The sequence below is a fragment of the Papilio machaon genome, chromosome 5 (assembly GCF_912999745.1).
Source record: "Papilio machaon chromosome 5, ilPapMach1.1, whole genome shotgun sequence".
Classification (NCBI taxonomy): Eukaryota; Metazoa; Arthropoda; class Insecta; order Lepidoptera; family Papilionidae; genus Papilio; species Papilio machaon.
The window spans coordinates 5,041,911-5,063,916 of record NC_059990.1 but is presented as its reverse complement, the minus strand read 5'-3'; positions in this window follow the sequence as shown (position 1 = coordinate 5,063,916).

Here is a 22,006-nt window from a genome sequence, read left to right as displayed (position 1 = left end):
TACATCAATATGGGAAAATGTAATATCATCGCGGAGATGAGCAATGTGAACGCTGTTTGCGTCTCGTTGCCTCACTTACTTACGTTCTCGCGAACTTTGCATTCGAAGATAGTTTTTCATGCCTTCATACACTTAATTTATAGGAAAAGAAATTACATTTTATTTTCAAGGATATTCAATTGAATTTTAAAACGTTGCTAAACTTGTTTTAAACTATTGTAATTTACTAAATACCGCACAATGATTGGGAAAATGGAACAAGATGCTGTCTAAAAATATGTCTTAACAATATATTACTCGTATTCTGAGGTCTTGATCTTAATTATTATATTAATTTAGAATAATAAACATAAATTTTATTGAACCCTAAGTTTTCAGTGTAGAATGGCAGGTGTATAAAAGAAAATTCATTGCTTATGTAAAAAAGCTTGCGTTGTCGTTCGAGTATTTAAAGGTGACGTTCGAAGGAGCTTGGGGATGGAATTTCTCGTTGCATAACAGGTGAACACTGAAAGGCTGTTTCCGAGGGGAACGCTACACGGAAACGTACTACGGTCGGTGACAAAAACGCGAAGGCTTTAGGTAAACTAGTTCTGCAAATCAGTGTTGGAGAACCGGTTTATTTTTATTTAAACTTGAATTGTGACTCAGATTGAAATACGGTTTCATTTTTCTAAAAGTTTTTTCGTAATAAATCATGGAATATTATTTGTTATGACGAAAGAATTTGAAGCGAGTTTAAATTTCAAAATGAAACTTTTAGGCTTTTATCCAACAAGTTTCTTTTAGCGTTATTTTTACACAAATCAAATTTTACCCACAAAGATAAAAGAAAAACACAACAGCATACAACAATTGTAACCCTAAAACAATGCAATGAATTTTTACTTTTTAATCTTTCCTGTTAAATATGGTATGAAAGTACTCTATAAGTTATCAAAAGGAATTTGCAACAAAGAAAATTCTATCTTGTCGGAATGTTTATACGTTATATTCCCGGGTGGCAGTTATTGCAGGTAGTTGCTGGGATAAAAGATAAAGCCGGAGATCACGCGATTCATTTCTCTAATTGCATCCAGAGGCTATTCCTTGTCTAAGTCCCTCTTGGTTGTTAAATTGAGATCACTTCGTACAGACAATTAGTAAACATCCGCATTGAGCAGGTAACCGGCACCGCGCTTTGTTTGTTACCTTAATATAGCCTTACCTCAATAGTAAAAAGTTAAATTTGCAAATCAGTTCAATTTTACTTCTCCTTTAAATGACATCCTTTATATCGTATGTCAAATAAAATTGGGCACATGTTATTTTATTTGTAATAAAATTACAATAAACAGTAGATACGAGTAGTGATAATTTGTGCGATATTACAAGGTACTAACCCTTGTGAAATAATTAGGCTTTAGGGTTTTAATGAAGGATTTTATAGAATTAATTTTTATCTAACGAAGCGACGACAATTTGACCTAGAACTACTAGCTATATAGGCTTTCAATAAATTGAACACATATATTATAAGACAAGACATGGACAAAAATCTATATGTTATCATTTGAAACAGTTGTGATTCATCTTAAACAGGTCATGTTTACCTTCTAACAATATCTGCGATGAAAATGAACAATACTAATATAAAGTTACGCGTCAATATGATATCATGATTTTCGTGTATCCAATAAGAGGGGCATTCTTTTGTAGGATAGGGTGTCACACCTCGCTTCAAAAGTCTCACTCGGCCTTACAAGTGTCCATTAAGGAACCGAGACTGAATGTCGTGTAACCCTATACGTTTGACATACGGCGACGCAAGGGCTCCACGAAAATGGGCCAGATAACGATGCTTCTTTTAGGTAATGCTTATATTTAGGTTAAGTTAAAACACGTGTTTCCATACCGATATGTAAGATGTAACAAGATTTAATGTGTCTTTATTATTATCATCCACTGTGTTCATTATTCGACAAAAAAACTAACAATAGTCTTCTAGTCACAAAACTAAATTCCTAGATTCAAAGTTACTATATTCAATAATATTATAATAGAATGAAAAAGTAGTAATACAAAAGAGACGAACCCTGATTCAATAGATTCATACAAACAGTCGTGGTAAACGCCAAGTAATACTTTTGCAAACAAGAACAAATACGAGATAAAGATGCAATATCAAATACGAGGCAAGAGAACGTGTGCATTGATATCTAATATCAGTAATATCTATATAAGTTTCTATAAACGGTTAGAACTAAAACGACAGTTTTAAACTGTTGCCTTTTCTAAGGAAATGAAAACTGAATATTTTATTGATTATTAGATTTAAACTTTTTATTATCTTTCAATACGGATTTCCGACAATATAGTATCACAAACATTAACAACTCAAGGGAGATATCTCACTAGGATTACAACAATAAGACGACGATAAAGAGTACAAGATTCAAAATAAAAAGTGCATGAAAAAAACAGTAACATAAATATCGAAAATCATAATTTATGTTATTTTAGATTTGAAATATAACAAAAAGAAAGTCATGTAAATGGCAATACCTAATATGTAATTCATGTTATGAAACTACGTCAGTACTTCAAATAAAGTTTCATCTCATTTTTTCAATCAATAGCAAACGTATCAAATGGTTTATATATTAGGTGTCTAGACAAAAATAGTTTTGTGATACCAACTAAGCAATATAATAGAGAAAGTAGGTACATAATGCCACTAAAATTTCTCAGACAGACGTAACTTAAGTTTTCTCAGAACTGTCTGAATTGCGTCTAGTGTAATTCTCTCTTTAGAATGATTCCGTTTGAGTAACTTTTCACGTTTCTATTTCAAATGTATTGATTACGGGTTTAAGAAGCTCTGTCATTATTTGGTTTATACGATTTCATTTATAATATTATATTTGTAATTCAAACAGTTTTTTTCTTTAATAATTTATATTTTGTTGAATTTATTAACTCAAAGGATTCCGATTAAAAATGTAGCTATTTAAATATATTATACTTTATTAGTGATACTTCATTTTATTGAAATAACAAACATAAATTCTTTATCTTTATTTTTAAGACGCTTTTAGTGAACTAAAATATTATGGATTCAGTGTAATATTGAATCAATTATTATTATTTAAAAAAAAGAGAGGCGCATTAAATAGACACGAGTCCATATAAAAAGGAACAATAATGAGAAATAAAACAATAGTTTTCGGTTGTGTGTGGTACAGTCAGTTCCAAGCGACATGTTCGCGGCGGCAGATAACAGTCGCCATTCAGAAAACCCACTGGATCCCTCTTTTCAACAGAGCTTTAAACTCACAGATATGACAGTTTCATTCGTAATGAAAACGTTGAGTAGCATCAACATTGAAATAGATACTTTATTTTTATCAGAAGTGTAGTTAATATTATAGAACACTCGATAAACTATACTACATACTAAAATCGAATTAGAAAGCTTACAACATAGATCATCGGGCTATTATTTCGTAAATAATTGCAGTAACGTCGAGAAAATAGAACGTTGGTGGCTCAGGGGTTATGCTCTGGAAATCTGCAGGTAATAATGGTTTCGAATCCCACCATGTACCAGTGTATTTTCGATTTTCGATTTGCATATGTACATCCGACGTTCTTACGAAAGAAAACACCGTGATTGAACCTGCACATAACTGGGAAGGAATTCAAAGGTATGTGTGAAGTCAATTAACCCGCACTGGGCCAGCATGGTTGACTATGGCCTAGTCACCCCTAACTTAGAGTAGGCTCCGAGAGGGAACGTATAATGGTTGACGATAATGAATTACAACAACACACTACAGCGTACTATTAGCATTTGACTGACTATACCTTTATAAAAGAAGAGAATTTCTATCAACATGAAACAATATTAAATAACATATTATATTATGTCGTAAAAGCCAGGCCCTATATTGTTATTACAGTCATCTGAATACCCGTATTACGGAGCACAAAACATTTAAGACGCTCTCTGCGGTGCTCTGATAACCTTTATTGCGTTACGCAACCAACGCGGCGGCTGTATTGTTGCAGGTATATTTCGCAACTTAAATATTCTGATCTTACTAATGAAAAAACAATTTTATGTAATGACATTATTCACGTGTTTATTGTTAATATAAAAAGGAAATGTATGATTAGTGTTAGACAAAGGTATATTAAATAAACAGACAAGTAAGTCACTGAACTAATTAAGTTCAAATACTTGCGTCGAGCTTTTCAAAGCTTTTATGACTAAGGTATTTCACAAATTTTCAGTAAACAATAATTCATCCTGGTTTTCGACAAGGCCATTGGTTTCGAGTCGAAAAAAAGTTTCGATGTAAGTATAAAAGTTTGGTGAATGAACCAAATTGAAATGAAAATGTTTCATATTTTCTAAACTTTGTAAATACAGAATGTTGACACGTTGCAAGCTCAAACGTTTGCCAAAACATGTTTACATTTTACTGGCAAACTCTTAAAGCTTGGAGGTTATAAGCGGGTATAAAAAAACATGTGTACATGTAAAATACCGCGGGCTGCATCGCGTCATGTCTTTGTCGCCGCCGACGCCGGCGTAGCGCCGAGTTCTACGACGCTCACCATTAGTTTACATACAAATAGGTGTCGTTTTACATAATCCATATCATGTGATGGCGGTAATGTCTTGCAAAACGTCTGTATAAGCAAATTGATCCCTCCTTACGTTATAAATATTCAATAACGTCTATTTCTGCCTTTATTCCTTTGCTTAAAAACAAATCGATTTGTTATTGATACTATTATTTTCAAGAAATATTTGTAAAACCTTTAATTGAACTAAATTAATTAAAATTTCTTGTAAAATTATTTTAACTGGAGAGAACTTAAAATACTATGACGATTAATTACGCCGCACGCACTTTCTTGTTTAATTTTTCACTTAACAGATCAAGTTTCCTTCCTTCCTTCAAGTTAAAAAAGAAACCAGTAACACAAACCATTATTCAATTTTACACATCTAACTAAATTTAACATTTTAGAAAACACAACATTCACTAACATTTTTATAGGCTGCTTTGTAACTGCTACTTTTTGGGCTACTCTTTAATTTCAGTGTTATTGAGTTTATACTCGTTTCATGGGCACTACAAACTACTACATTGACATGTAAATGTGTATACGTGTGCAATGCCAGGAGAAACAAGCGGCTAACGAACGCTATGCAAGTAGCGATGCGATTTGTCTGCGCCGCGGACCGCTACAAGCACGTCGGCCGTGTTGGGCCATGAAATAAAACAAACGCAATTATTTATAATTAAATAAAACATAAATACCATTAATTACAATAAGTACTGATTGAACTAGTTAAAACAAGTAACACCAAATTAAATGTTGAATTTGTACCTCAAGAAAGAATTTAAATTGTTAGCAGTTTGCTCTGAATGAGCGAGAGAAAACGGTGTAATTCGTGAATTACTCAAGACAAGCATAAAGTGTGGAAGCGGTTTGACATTCTACATCTACAAATGTTTCATGTCTGTTGAATGCTCACGGGTATCGCGACTCTGGTGTACGTTAAAGTCGGTGTTCGAGGCGCCTGCCGCCTGCGAGTGGCGATATTTCAGAGCGTGTTTGTGAAAACTTTATTCGCATCTACACCACCGCTGTCTGTCAAAACCAACAGAATTTTGCCGGCGTTCATTTTAAACATTCAAAAATTCGTAACATGTTTCAGTAACAACAACTGAAATTTTGTCGGATTTCGAGCACCATATCTTTGTACAGCTATATTTTATGCATAATATTTTATGAGGATCAGTAATTCAGTGATGTAAGTATGTAATAAAATTATATTAAATTTTTATTAATTAATAAATTATTTCAAACGCCGAAAAATAAGAGAAGAAAAATAAGAAGAAATTAAAAAATATTAAAAATAAACATTAAAATCCAAACTACGATGTTCATTTTACATCGTAGTATGAACTTTGTTGTTAATTTAACCATTATTAAATACTTTGAACGTTTTATTTAAAAAAAAACAGCTATATAAAATAATGTGTGGTGGGCAGGCGCCTGCGAGCAATGTGGCGGGCATCCACACGGTCGGCTGGCTTCGATCTACGCGTCACTATTTTACATATAAATGGCCGTCGCTACATAATCCATCTAACACAATGGCTTTAATTTGTTCTGTCGCTGTGTGCGTAGGCAAATGAAACCTGAAATTGGTACGAAGGTATTTCGTCAACGTTAAAACAATTGTTGCGTTCAATTGTATTAATACATTTTCCTTTGATTTAAATGAAAATTACAAATTACGAATTATCACCCATACATATATAACATTACAGCGAACTATAAGCGTACTTAGTACAATAGTTCAAAGAAACTACAATGTTTTAAATATAATTTATCTGTAAAATTATTGATAACCACCAATAAATACTTTTAAAATTCATTAATTAACGAGTATAAATAAATTCCACAGCAATAAATTAATTTGACGTTATTAAAACAGCTGTTTTGAAGGTATTACGTATCATATGTACGAGGATTTTGTTTAATATCGCACCACAATGTTCTACACTGCACATAATAGTTGATCCAGGCTTTGTAAAGCTATTGGAAAGTTTGAAAATGATAGCAGGTAATTGTAGCTATAATATGAAAATAACACGGGATAGTTTGGATCCCGTGAGTCAGAAACTACTGGCGTTGTTTAGTTTGAGTTAACAAACAGAGAAGTTAAATTAGTAGGAGTATATCCAAATGCAAATCGTAGCTTGGCGTAGCGCCGCGTAGAACGGCGTAGCAGGGCACCTGCGCTGACAGTTTGTGTAATAGCTCGGAACCACCGAATTAATTTACAAAACTCCGAGCCGTCGCGTGCAAAATAGTTTTTGACACTCGAAGTTTGTTGGCCGTTCGTTATGAAAGTGTGTTATACTCGTATGAACGGTGAACCAGTTTTTTTTTTACTGATTTAATTGATTATTCTTCGACAATCGATTAGCTTTTTACCTTAGATTTAAAACCATTGTTAGCAAATGACTAATAACCATAGAAATTCTGATGATGAGCATGAATTAGAAATAACTATAAATCAGATATATTCACCTATTATTACTTATTTATTTTTTTACCTTCCTAGGCGACCTATTTTCCATCCAATCTACTTCCCATTCCCATCCTCTCCTTAAAGGGTGGGAAAGGAAAGGGGACTAAAATTAGGCCTCCGACGCGTATACTCATCAGATGAAACGCGGAACTGCTTCCACTTCACTCCTGTCATCTGTGTGGTCGTGGTGGTTGTTGCTGGCGTCTACCACTGTTAAGAGTTACCTATTGAATAAGCTAGTGAACACACCTTTGCACTTTATTACAAATTACTAAAGTACAAAGGTCTCTCGTTTGTCAAAACCATGCCTTGACATGCAATAGCGACCAAAGGTCACGTGATCGTGACAAGGCGTTGCTTTCAAACAAAATTCATCCGGGCTCCCGTGTAGCCTTTGAGGTGCAATTTTCGACAACCGCTGTTTGTGACACCACGCTGACCTCATAAAGCGCCGTTTGTAACGTGAAAGTAAAGTAACAACGCAATAACAAAACTGTTATTTTTTGTTACCTATTTTTAATCCTATCAGTTTATATCAACTTGTAATTTTTTTAAAGTTTATAATTAAATATTGCTATTTCATTAGACAATTCTCACTACTTAGAAATCTAACCTTTATGTTCATAACTCGAATTTTTTACCTGAAAAAGTTAATGTTGTCTTAAGCAAGAAATATTAACGTGATTTATCATGGATTATCTTTTTGAATTTTATTCCACTAAAATATAAATGTCACTTATCAAATTTCGTCTTCGATTTTGATATTTGAAAAAACTTTAAATTGACAATCAAAGTTGTTTCGAATATGTCAAAAGTTAATTACTACTAAATAAAAAGTTCTTTGAAATTTTCACATTTCTTTTTCAAGCCCGACACAGGTGAGCGAGGATTAATATCTGGCTGTTTAATAAGACCGGTCTCCAGCGGTGCCGCAAACAACTTTGAAACTGGCCCGGCCTCGCAGATGGGGATGACATCTCTTTGAAGATAAAGACGCGAGATAATTTTGCAATTTTCGTGTCGAGAGGTTAACGATATGTACCTGTCATGTACTTCAAATTAACTTTTGATATCGACGGAACTTTAGTACTGGTGATAAAATATTTATAAATTGGATTAGATATGCAAGAAAGTTCGACAGAAAAGTTCGAATCATGCTTTTGTTCTAAAAATTGTTGCTAACAATTATCATTGAGTACGTCTACTAAAGACGTTAAAAAAATTTAGAGTACATATTACATTTAACATTTAGCATAAAACTAGTGATATTTGTTAAATCCACGACTAACCCCCTGGGTTATAGGTGTGACCGTCTATTTTAAGTTATGAAGCAATTTTTTTTTATTTAACGATGCGTAAGTTTTCATCTTCACAATCGAAAATCATAAGGGTAAATGTCGAGCTAGGTCTATAATCTCCTTTCAACCCTCTTATAGGGGCTATTCGGTCATACGTATTCGACCGATTCGCTCAATGAATTCACGCCATACTTTAGTATCATCTCACTTTATGGAATATTATGTACGAACAATAGGGTAAGCATCTGCCGAACAACGGCCTATCTCATTAATACTTTTGTGTGGCCAAAACCTTATAGTTAGAAATATTTCCAAGCAGTATTTAGTTATAAACATATTTTAATATCCTTTATTACATTATATTTAGGTTTTGAAATTATCTATAAATAAAAATGCTTCAAATATGACAACCCTAAAAATAAATTTGTCACTATGATTATGTCAAACACAGAAATAATCCCGTCATCTATTTGGCATGTGACGCACCCCTGCATTTCGAGACTTGCAAATTTAGGGAGGTTCAGTTAGAAACGGTCGGGAGTGACGGCAAACGTTCGAAACGAAAGATTATAGACTGCTTTGTATAGGTGATCAGAGATTGTTAACTGGGTGATGTTTGGTAAAAGCTGTAGAGGGGCTGAGGGACTTCGCGTCGGTTGTCATGGTTAATAATACCCTCGCGTATAATGCGCCCAGCAAACATGTCTGCGTCTGGTTCTGGCAATTTTTTTATGGCGTCGTCTGTCGCGATAGCAACAGGTCTCTTTAAAAGACTTTTGTATTTTTCCTATTTTTATAACAAACTAGCTTTTACCCGCGACTCCGTCCGCGCGGAATAAAAAATAGAAAACGGGGTAAAAATTATCCTATGTCCGTTTCCTGGTTCTAAGCTACTTGTCCACCAATTTTCAGTCAAATCGGTTCAGCCGTTCTTGAGTTATAAATAGTGAAACTAACACGACTTTCTTTTATATAAATAAGATACTCGTAGATATATTAGGTACGCGTGAAAAGGATACAAATTTTGAGGAAATTTCTTAATTTGAATGATTCATTTGAGTCGTTTACTTTATCTTTCATTTCTATTACATAATTATTTAAATTTTAAAGTAAAGTTATGTTTAATGTTAATTTGTTGGAATACTTCATTAATAACTGCCGCGGATTGTTTTTATTTTTTGTTTTAAAATTTTGTAAGACATCGGACTTTTGTTTCAAGTCTATAGAAACTTACACGAAAAGGGAAGAAAAGGCAGCTAGCCTAAAGGCAGAATCCTAATTAGGAACAAATTTTCCAATTTTAATTCTTTGAAATAACGAGTTGGTGTCTTCTTAATTATTAATCACAAAAGCTCAAAGTTCACAAGTTCTTAATGCTTAAAAGTTATACCCAAGTTTCCTTCACATTTCGTTATGAAAATTTACTTTTTATTGTATTTTTGTAAGCGTTATTATTTTTACTAATTTTCTATATAACGCTTTTATTACTTTTTGAATAATAAGATCAAATTTTGAATTTATTCAATTGTAAAAATATTTATGCATGGAAATTCCTGTAACAAAATATGTATGTTATTAAAATATTTTAAATATGAAATGTCTGAATTATTGCGACTACTCATTTAATATAGTAAATGTAATTAAATAATGAAAGCATTTCAATTTATATAGATTGGGTAAAATCAAATACTCAGACAATTTCTCAATTAATGAAATTACAGTGATATACTAGTAATTATGAATTTAATTTTCTGTTAAACATTTAGAATTTATTGCGGTTTTGTTTGTCCGTTCAGAATTTTGCCACAATTCCGGTTCATTTTAATGAGCTTGCAATAACAAATGCAATATTAAATTAATATTTCCTTAAGCGTCAATCCGATCTAAATATTCATTCGAAATACAATATGCTTTTAAGTTCTTTGGATGCAGAATTTAACAAAGGAAACAAAACAAAAAATATTTTCTATTTTCTTTTTTTTGATTCACAAAGATAAAATATTAATATACATTTTGATTAACAACATACAGCTCAGTATATTCTTAAAAATTAAAACGTCGCATCCCTCTTTTACAAACATCATTAATGTCTATTCCATAAAGAGCGCTCGCGACTCCAAGTTACGTTTTAATCAAACATCGGCCACGCCCGCTTGTGACGGGCTGTCGTGTCGCCTATTTATGAGTTGTAAAGGGCATCCATCCGCCCGCTCACTTTGTGCGGTGTATGTTAATAGCCTGAATATGGCGCTGATGTATACTGACATGTGTCGGTCTCGAAAATTAAGTCCCAACGAGGGCGAATGTTTGCTCCAGCTAACGCCAATAACGTGTTCACTGAACGTGGTCATGAGTCGACCTGTCTTCATAACACTAACCCCGTCCGTGCGCTGTGTAAATACAATCTTTCATTTTATACAACGTTTAATGAAATAATTTACTCGAATTTGATAAATGTAAGTCAAAGTAAAGACCGCTTAGAAACAGGTCTTTAGGGAAGATTGTTTATTTAATTAAATCGAGATTCAACTTTTTTGAATCAAAGACTTAAAGAAAAATTAGTATCTTGATGTACGTTTTTGATACTGTCCTTCACCCTGTCCATTGTCAATTCCTTGATGTCAGTGGCTATAAAATTAAATTTAAAAAACACATTTCAATGTTTACTTTTAGCTGTAAATATTGATAAAGCTTTTATAACAGCATAGGATGAAGATAGCTAATAATCTCGAATGTACCGCACATCATATTGAAAGCGTTGTATTAAAAAAGGTAATTCCGCTGAAACACGGAGCTATGGAGCATTTACATATCGCGTATCCGGCATCACATATTCCTGCGAGCCATTTCATTTGCTATAGGGGCTATTTTGTGATACTAGCGCGTCATTACGCCCCGAATATGACATAATGGAATGTTGTTACGTGTCAGAGGGGACAATATTAAGCCGGCAAACATCAGCCACATAATCACGCTGGTATATTAATAATTGTTGATCAGTTTTATGCTTTTCATGTATTTTTTATGGAAATAAATGTTATTAACTGAATAAAGAGCTGCATGAATAGTCATTATAACTTATTTATAGACACTGATACTGTAATTAATATTAACATAATTTGAATGCTAACACATCATCATGTATGCGTCGTTGCTTCCTATTCGATAACTATTGTACATTATCATGTTATCATCCCAAGGTTATGTTAATAATAGTAAATAATGTGGTGTTTGAATTTGTTTAATAACACGAAGTCAAAGAAAACGTGAGTAGAAAAATAAATTTAAACAATATGATTGGTTTTTCGCTTCTATCTAATACATCGCTGAGTCATTGTATTGAAAAAATGTAAATTCAATATTCGAGGAGGAATAACAAATTCACCGTTGTATTTTGATATATTCCGTACTGTCAAGACAAGATATATATAAAAATGTAGATGACGCAAGCGAAGGGTATAAAAACAAAGCGAACCAGCCTTGGAGTTTATGCGTAAGGAGAGGTAATAACGCGGATCATTGCCTTTTCACTTGGTTACTCAAATGTGGATGGATGAGGTCGTTGACGACGCCGACGCAGACGATTGTCAGCCATCCCTCAACGTCGTCACTAATTGAAAATTCTCGCTGGCTCCATTTAAATCTCTATCGACAGGAAGAGGTTTTGTACCTCTCCACATTAAACTCAGGGCCAATTTAATTATCTTTATCTCCATCAATAACTAACACACATTATGAATAGTTTTATTTATATTTATTCCATGACTTCAGACTTTAATAAATTTATTTGGAATTTATAGGTGCTTTAACCTTGTATCAGAGGGCTTTATGTTTTTTTTCGTTTATATGTTAAGTAAAAATTACAAAAGTAATACCATGAAATGTTAATACGCAATATCTTTGCCCGTCTTTAACTAAAATGGGAGCAAACCATTTCAAAATACGTCGTTAGTTTTATTATTGGAATTATGCACTAAAAAAATAACGTTAGTAATAGTTAAATAACAAACAAGTCCTCTAAATTTAAATTATAATTTCATAGAATTTTGAACTAATCAAAACTTATACCAATATCAATTAAGAATCCCTTTGTACATGAATACCCTTTAAAGTGGTTCCGCGGAAGGAAGAGGGTGAAAGCGGAAGAAATCATCGATGGCGGGGAGCGAGGAGTGGAAAATTATAAAACATTAGAGAATTCAAATTCGACGAGGGACGTAATATTATAATCGCTTAATCTCGTAACAATAAAATGGGCCCGGTGTGCTGTGAAGGCACTTAAACAATTACATCTTGTATTTTTTTCCTATAAGATTTAAAATTAAATGTGTCTTTAAAAGTGTTTAATGTATTAAAAAGAGATAGAACAAATAATTGTTTGAAAGCTGATTAAAGGATGGAATTCCATGTTGAAAAATCCGAGCAAATTAATTTCGCGTCAGCCATTGAAAAGTAATTTCCGTTTTCGAATTTTATTCATTTCATTCGACATTAGTAAAAAAGTTGCGGATGTGAAGGAAGGGACGACCCGTATTAAAATATTTTAAGCAGGCTATGAATATGCAAAGACACGGCGCACGGCAGCGGCGGTTAACGATTTGCACGTTTTTGGACCACTCGCTAATTGCAAATATGAACGAACACTTACGGCGAATGTAATTGGTTTCGCCGCAATCAATGTACCCTGTTTGCTAAATTTTCTAATGCAGAGTAAATTAACTACTAATTACAGTATCTTATATCATAAAATAAATACTTATAACTTGAAGATATGCGTATACTTGGTGATGTAGGAAAATTATTTTTAGAGAATTAATATTAAGCTGGTATATACTACAATTGAAAAAAATTTGGTTAACGTATCATTCTTCATTGTCTTTGCCAGTATGCAGTCTTTGGGACTAACAGGTATATAAAGAAAAGTATCTTTAGATGAACATACTAATTTATTACCTACAAAAGTAACAAGCTTAAGAAGAAATAGAGAAGAAAAATCTTCCCTTTAAAAGTGCATTGCAGCTCCGCAAACTAACAAGATCAAAATCAAAGTGCTATGCGTTGTAGTATATTATTAGCTAGTGGTGAGAAATTGGTTTCTATCGGGCCTTTTCAAGAGTGATTAAGGTTGGATTGAGGCGAGCAGCGGACGTATCTATTCAATTAATGCTGTAGTCTAGAGTCAGGTTTGCTGATCCTTCAATTTATATTGTAACTTCGTGAATTGGCCGAGTTTGTATTTAGAAACTAAGTGCGCGCTTCTCAGTCGAATGGACTTGCTTATGAGTCGAATTCAATACATACAATACTATTGCAGTTGAACAAGTTCTAGTCTATGTGGCGTTGAGTGACATCTTGCATATGAATTGAAATTTGAAATGTTTCTTTCGATAGTGAGCAAAAATTTCAAATATCTTAGTCGGTGATAGTAGCAAATATTTCAATCTTTCTTAGTTTTATCAAGATAATAAATGTGTAAAATGAGACGAATTATAAAACGATTCTATTATTTTTAATTAACCTTAGTTATAACACTATGCATATTTTTCAAGGTAAGAAAATATTGTAACAAATTTGTTTAATTTTTATGAAAATTCATAGTATTGTACAAGAATGAAATATTTTCAATTATAAGTGATTATTTAACTATATCGTTTTTTTGCTGGTTTTCACTTTGTTGCTTTTCGGCAACATTAAATATTCTAGCATGAAATTTGAGCTGGAGAAGCAATCTCGGCGAATAGACGACGCTTAGCAGGCCATTTTACCATTTCGATGCATTTCCGTCAGGAAATTACTGTCATTTGTTGAAAGAGGGACGACTACCGCTAAACTATTTGTATGTACTATGTCCGTATGTTTTGTTTCGGAATTTAATAAAACTGTTCACGGATAAACATGAGTTATTGTTAATGTGTATTTATTACTGCGTGTTCCACTACAATATATTTATATCATGTCAATGTATATCAGAGAAATAAGCGAATATTTTAAAAGAAGAAATAAATATCTGCTGTAATCATTTATTTACTTTACATACTTTACATTCCTTTTGGTACGTTAACTTAGTTAACACGTTGCGGCGCGATGAAAATTTGTCGCGAAAAGAATCTTTTCTAAATCGACTATAAATCTCCTCATAAAAATAAATCCCCGCAATCAAATCGCGAACAACGAAGGACTAAGGTTGTTGCCATCTCGCAGAACATATATGAAATTTGCTACGAACTATTTCGTCGCGGGATAAAAAGGTTCTCAGAGCATGAATATAAATATGTATGGTTTCGTCCCGATCTCATTTAACTAAAATATAGTGTTGGAAAAAAAATTAAATATGAAACAAGGTTGAACTTATATTTCGCTTCTAGAAGCAAAGAACATTTACGTCATATTTACTAAATAATTATTAACTTTACTTAAAACTTAAATGCACTTTATAAAAGGTTATAAATTTGCAATATCAAAAAAAAATGAATGTGTCGATACTTTGTATGTACAACCCTATAAATCCATTGGGGCAAATAACAACAGTAGAAATGTTATAAAAATGCAAGAAGACGGAAATGAATATGCCGTCTGAAAAATACGAGTAGTGCACACGTGTATGAGTTCAGTTGGTGTGCGAGAGTATCACGCGACCACCATAGGAAATCCAGTTACAATATTTCCAGTCGGTTGAACTTTTATTTAAGCTTTAACGTTTGTAAAATTAATGTTTATATTATTTTAATGCGGCTAGACTATGTCCGTTTTAAAGTTGGACTTTATAAGTATATATATGTATGTGTATCTCGTTTTTTTCATTTATTTATTTATCATTGCCAATAGTAATAGGTGACATGTTTATTCTACCATTTTAATTATGTTTAACATTTAAGGCACAAATGTGATTTAACGTTGAACTATTCTATTTAAACAAAATTTAGAACAAAAAATTCGTACGAAGAATGTTCGTTTGTATTGTAGCAGCTACGAGGGGCTACGAGGTCGTCTTCATCTTGAGATTCAAACATAACAGAGTAACGTTTTACTTAATGGATTGTTTTGCGCCGTGATTAGTGAAGCATTACTTTTGGTAGGACGATCTGAATGCCCCGAGACGGCAGACGAGGTGTTTGCTAGATTTATTAGCTTCCATTCCGATTTGTTTACTCGGTTGTTCAGATCCAATTACTTGGCACTGTTTCTGTACTTAATTAAAGGGACGCTTGATTACTCGCCCGCTGTGGGGCTTTGTATAATTGCTATTGTTTAGCAAATGAAGACAAATGAAACTTTAATTTAATAACACTGTCTCATTCAGACGCACACCAGAAGAAATGTCCTGTTCGCAGTCGTGAACAGAGACCCGTTTCAACTTTAAATTGAATACCTTAATGTCTAACATAAAAACACTTGTAAAACTACTTCGTATACAATAATATTTATATGATGAACTTTACCTCAACATCATTCTCAAAGCAAGTAAATCCTAGTAATAAAAGTATAGTTCAGGTTATTATTATAGAAGTTAACATTTAAAAGTTTTGAATCGCGGTACAATTACAGGAAACCAATTATGACCAATTTTTCATTCAAGGCACCTTCACTTGGATTTGAAACGAAAGTAAAAGAAGGAAACCGATCGTTATTCAATCAAAACTTTATTCTGGAACAACGTAATTTCGTAAAGTTTTGTCGTAAAATTGACAAAACTTTAATTTCACACTGGCTCATTAATTATTTTCACTTCCTGTGATAAATGAAAATAGTTCGCGAGAGCACTTTAATTATCAAGAATTCTTCGGTGTTTGTTTGGGGCCGGCGCAGGCACGGAGGTTCGCCGGCCGCTCCCGGCGGATGGTAACTCGATTCGCCATCGACCGGTGAGAGAGTGGCATACTTTTAATTGACCGTAACTGCGTTTGCCTGGGAGCGTTATTGAATTACCGCGGGACGGCACTTGCCTTGTGGACTTGCTAAATAAGTCACTAACGTCACAGTTACATGAGCGCGTTGTACGGAATAATTTAACAAATGTACTGCTTATAATAAATAAAATGAAGAAAAGAAAATCATATTCGTAACGCAATGAAAATTACGTAATAAATTTAAAATTTGTTTAGAGTATCTGTATTAAATTAAAAAAAATACTAGATAATTATAAACCTTTCGACCCTCCTTTCGTAAAAAACTTTGACGAAAAATTGACTTTCTATTTTCTTTAAAGTCTCTCTTTACATTTGTATTTTGTTAATGACTGCTTGTAGAGTTCCGTGATTTTTGCAATATCAAACTGAAATCCTTGTCAAGATTTTCCCAATCTGCTATAAAGCAAACTACGTCTTTTAATTCAACCAACACCAGAACATGCTTAGCGCCATTAAGTAAAAACATCCGGACTGAAACTCGCGACTTGTGTTACACATTAGTTATTTCTCAACCTTTTCATATTACAGTTAAATTAGCTTACAAAAATATTTTGCTTAAATTTATTATGCTTTTAATATTTTAAAACAATTAACTCGAATAAAGCTCATGTCACTATCACCTTACTATACGTTTGATACAAAGTCCTTTGCGCTTGTTTTCAACTCGTTGAGATAAACCGGTTAGGCTAACTAGAAGCTCGCATGGACGTTGTTTATAGCCGGTGGACTCGGGCGTATCAACTTGTTTAACAAGTGTAGGGGCGGAGTGTAAGCGGGGCGGATGTAGTAGCGAAGGCGAGAGCGGACTAGCGGCCATAGGTCATTGTTACCCGTACAAGCAACTACGCTATAATTACATCGGGGAATACTGCTAACTTCACTTAGCTATACCGGTTTTTAACATTCCGGGAACTGATACCACTTCCATGTAAGATCCACTCGCGATATTGCATATTACGTTAACAACCTTGTATGAGTCATTCAATTTTAAAGAATTTAATGTTGCGATACGAATAATAAATTTAACTAAGGTGTACAACATGAGTTGGCTTTAAATTAAATAGTTTTTTTTTCTTAGAAATCTTTACCAATTAGTCATTATAGCTTTCATTTTTAATAAAAACTTATCGCTACTTTCTATAAATAGAGGTAATATCGTATCATAATAAAAATTAGTACCTATTACAACTTGTATGTTCTTTTAAGGATAAACGAATTGTAGTGCTGAATAAAAACATAATAAAAAGTACTTAGGCGCCAACGCCGAAGGTTTTCCGGGTCTCCGACATGAGTACATAATTCAGGGCAAGATTAAATGCCTCCTGGACTCCCTGCCGGAAGGCCATAGTCCCATTAGACAGGCGCGGCTCTGTAAAGTTGGAGTACTTTTATAAACATCACCTAACAAACAACTCGGAAAATTTCTGTGTAAGTTTCACTATGTGTGTTCGCTTTGTTTAGACTAGGTACATAAATACTATGTACATATATGTAATATATGTATATGATAATACTAGAAGTTACTTACCAATATTTTGTTTTGCGAACATAATCTACACTTGTAACTGGGGAGATGTATCTACAGTTATAAAGTCAACTTTAAAGTTAACGGAATATTTTATTATCATTCTTCGTACAAATTCGTAAAAAGTAAATAAAAAAGATTTGTAAGTTATTATCTGTAGAGTCGACTATGTTTTATTATTTAATTAACTTCTTCAATCCCCATCTATAAGAAATATAAAATACTAGCTGTCGCCCGCGACTCCGTCCGCGCGCAGTTAATAAGCTTATATGACACGTTCGTAGATTTACCATAGCAGCGCCATCTATTGATTACTTACTCAACCCAGTCGAAAGGTATCGACATCTGTTAGAATCATTTGGAGTTAACAGATAATTGTGACTGTCAAATAATAACAGACAAATAATAAGCAATAAATTAAAATTGCGACTATAATTTGAGATTTAAACTATCCTATCTCTCAAGTTGGATCGAACTGCACATGGTGTGCGAATTTTATTATAATCGGTTAAGTGGTTTAGGAGTCCATTGAGGACAAACATTGTGACACGAGATTTATATATATTAAGATTAACTGCAAAATTTTCTTCCAGTGATCGCTAATTGATTCGCAAATTAATACAGAAATATCAATTTCATTAAATAATTAACAGGCATGTCGATAACACCGAGCGCCCTGATATCGGTCGAACGTCACTCTAACCACTTTATTTTTCGTTACGAAGTTATTATTTTGTAATGCCATTGATACAACATTTATTAATAACTTCATTTCAGCGCAGATACTTATTTGTCATAATTTATTAATATCAAAGATCAAATCGAATCGATTATAATTCTTTGAACAGAAATCATTTTTTTTCAAAGATGTTAAGGACAAAATGTACATATACTCGTAGGTACGTTTGTTTTACACATTTCATGTTTTATTTACAATACATTAAGACTTTACATACAAATTCAACTTTTACACATGAATCTGATTACCAAAGGCATTTTACTTACAATAATAAACTTAAACAGTAGCCTACGTGTTCTTCCAAATTATGTTGAGATTTCAAATTTCAGCGAGATCAGTTGAGCTGTTCTGGAGATACATTTTAACAAACATTCATCCCTCCATCCATCTATTCATCTAAACTTTCATAAATGCGAAATTTAAGTAATATTTAATAACTTATTGTCTCAATTATCTAGTATTTCTAACTTTTCAACTCCGGTGTCAAATTAACTTTCCCATTACACGAGGGAATCTGTCCCATGTCAAATAAATATGATATTGCCTGTCGACTTCGGTGACGTAATTTATCTTGCGAACATTGTAAATCGGTGACATTAATTTTATTAATTATAGCGCTATAAACATCATGTCACTACAGTAGACTATGAATATTAAAAGTAAGCCGAGAACAGAAATAATTTATTAAGCACGAAACTATTCATCAACAAATTAGTAATTAACAGTTAGTATTTTACGATGCCTTCAAAAAACCTACAGTCGCCATCCTATTCAAATTGTATCAAGTGTGTTGACAAAATTTTATTCTTTTAAATTCAAAGCAAAGAAAAAGTGGATTTATTATAAGGATTTTGGTCGCTAAACATTCCCTATTCAAAAAATATTATCATTCGTTGTAGATAAAAATAATTTTATAATTGTAGTGCCATTCTATGACAACAAAAGGTTGTGAAAGGACATGGTTGCGACTGGGCGGCTATTCATGTGACGCTGTACAGTAATGGCCGCCGTTTACGTGGTTACATCGGCTATTGTGCTGTCCGTATGCTTTGATGAACATAAATAATCAACGCTACAGACGCAGACATATGGTTTAATAATGCTAAACCATTGTCTAACTCATTTTGTTATTTACTAGTACACGTTCCTACTAACAATAGTATGATTGTAAGATTAAATCTGACAAATATGTTATTAAATTTGCACTAAAAAATATGTCAGGATTTCTTCTACAGTCAGATTTAGTATAGAGAAATTCAAGGAAGAAAAAGTAAAAGCATAATTAAGATAAAACTGGAAGTAATTTCCAGTGAATCTTACAAATTTATTGATACAGAAATATTATAGTGTACAATCGCCTAGTTGCGTTTGTAACTAAAATTAATTAAGTAACTGAGGTTTGGGAGCGTTATTTCTTTATCTCAAATAATGTTGTTATTGTAAAAAATAAAATAACGAAATTTATTTATCTAAAATGATAATAGCAAATTACTTTCTTTGATAGTTTAAGTTTGTTAAGTTGTTGTGCTGCCAACAGATTTAATTTAACAAATCTGCAATGACCTATAATTATAAGCTATGACTTAATTTGTACCAGAATCAAGTCTTGACATAATTTCAAGTTGAAATATAATTGGATGCGGCACGACTGCAACTTGGCTCCAAGCCACGTTTAATATTTACGATTCAAGTTACATATAAATATTATAAGCAAACTTGCTCTTACATCTTATGGTTTTCTTAGAATAAGAAACATTTTGATTTTACAACAGGTCGTACTGTACTCTGGTTAAATCAAAATAATTCTTTTCTATCGAAGTAAAAACTATTTTTTAAAATACTATTAGTTAAATTAATTTAAACGTATTAATATAGTATGCAGCAATTTAAGTTGAAATCAAATTTGATAGCTTATGTCGGTCAATCAAATTTGTATCGGCGGCAAATTTTCATTAATTTAAAAGGATTAAATCGCATAAATCCGGCAGAGTTTTCATTATAATCCTTTTATAAATTACAAATATTTTCAATATAATTAAGTTAACCGATATCAACCATTTGGTGGCAAGTCATTATCCGTTAAGCGCTTATTACTATTCAATGTCTTTGAATGAGTGGGTTTTAATGTTACGACTACGAGTATTAAAAAGTTTCCATTATCTCATAAAATAAACAAATTCCGGTGTTTCAAATTTCTACCATTGGACTGATAGAATCTACAAAATCAAAATGATAACGATGCAGTTAATAGTTTTCAATGAATACTACTAAATATAATTTTCAATGAATAATAGGTCAATACAGTTATTAACCTGTTATTCGCGTTCTTCTGCCACACGTTGAGAGAAATCATTAGGATCAGCTCGTATCAGTATAATGGACCTTCACCAATGCCTTCCACAGAGTTTATAGGTTAATCCCTGAAGCGATTCAATCCACTTTCCGATGAAAAAATGGCTCAAAATTCATACGTTCCATAATCTCTCTCCTAACTCTATTTGTCTGCAGTACGTTGATTGTGAAATGCGCTACAGAAAAATAAAAGTCGAAATGTAGTCACTAGGCATAAAATAGAATCCCGTGTGAAACGCACGGCCGCTCTGTGTTCTTTTTGTACACATATGTCTGCTGTCAAAATGTAAATGGAAATTGGTTTTTCACAGATAATAGCTATTTTCTAAAAGTATCGTTAACCGATGTTATTCTTTTTTTTTCCGTTTTATAAACTCTCTTTTCGACCTGGATTAATCTGCTTTATAAAGTTTCAAATATATTATAGTACAAATGTTAGACGTCGCATAAGCATTCAAAAGGTTATTTTTTTATTAAAGCATAATATATTTATTACTACGGATCATACTACTTGAAAATTTAGAATATTTTCAAAGACCTAAAAAGTTCTCACGTAGTGAAAGACGGTGTAGTACTTTTATTTAAAAAAAAATATATAAAAAAAAATGAGTTTCTATGTCAAAGGAAGAAAAAACCGCAATTGTTTCATCGTAGTTAAATTTTTAATACTTATCAACAACAAAAAGTAAATAGAAAATTTATGCAGCAAAGATTACAAAGATGATCAATGTCGCTCCGTATTAAAAAAAATAGTTGTTTAAGACTGACGATGGGTTTCTAAGACCAAAATGTCCGCTTAAAACATATAGTTATCTCTGTTTTATAAAAGATAATGATAGGGATGACGATATGATTTATACAGAGATTTTAATCACAGAAACTCACTTTTATTGTCTGCCAAAAGCGTATGCTTATTTACGCATGCGAAGTTATTGAGCACACGTGTAATGTCAAGTGAAGGTATTGGATGTATAGATTCTTATGTTTGTGTTAATAGATCCGTTGATTGGTTACATATGACGTTAATGGTACATCAGTCAGCTTATGTGGCCATTCACACTGCGAGTCTCTTGGCATTAATGG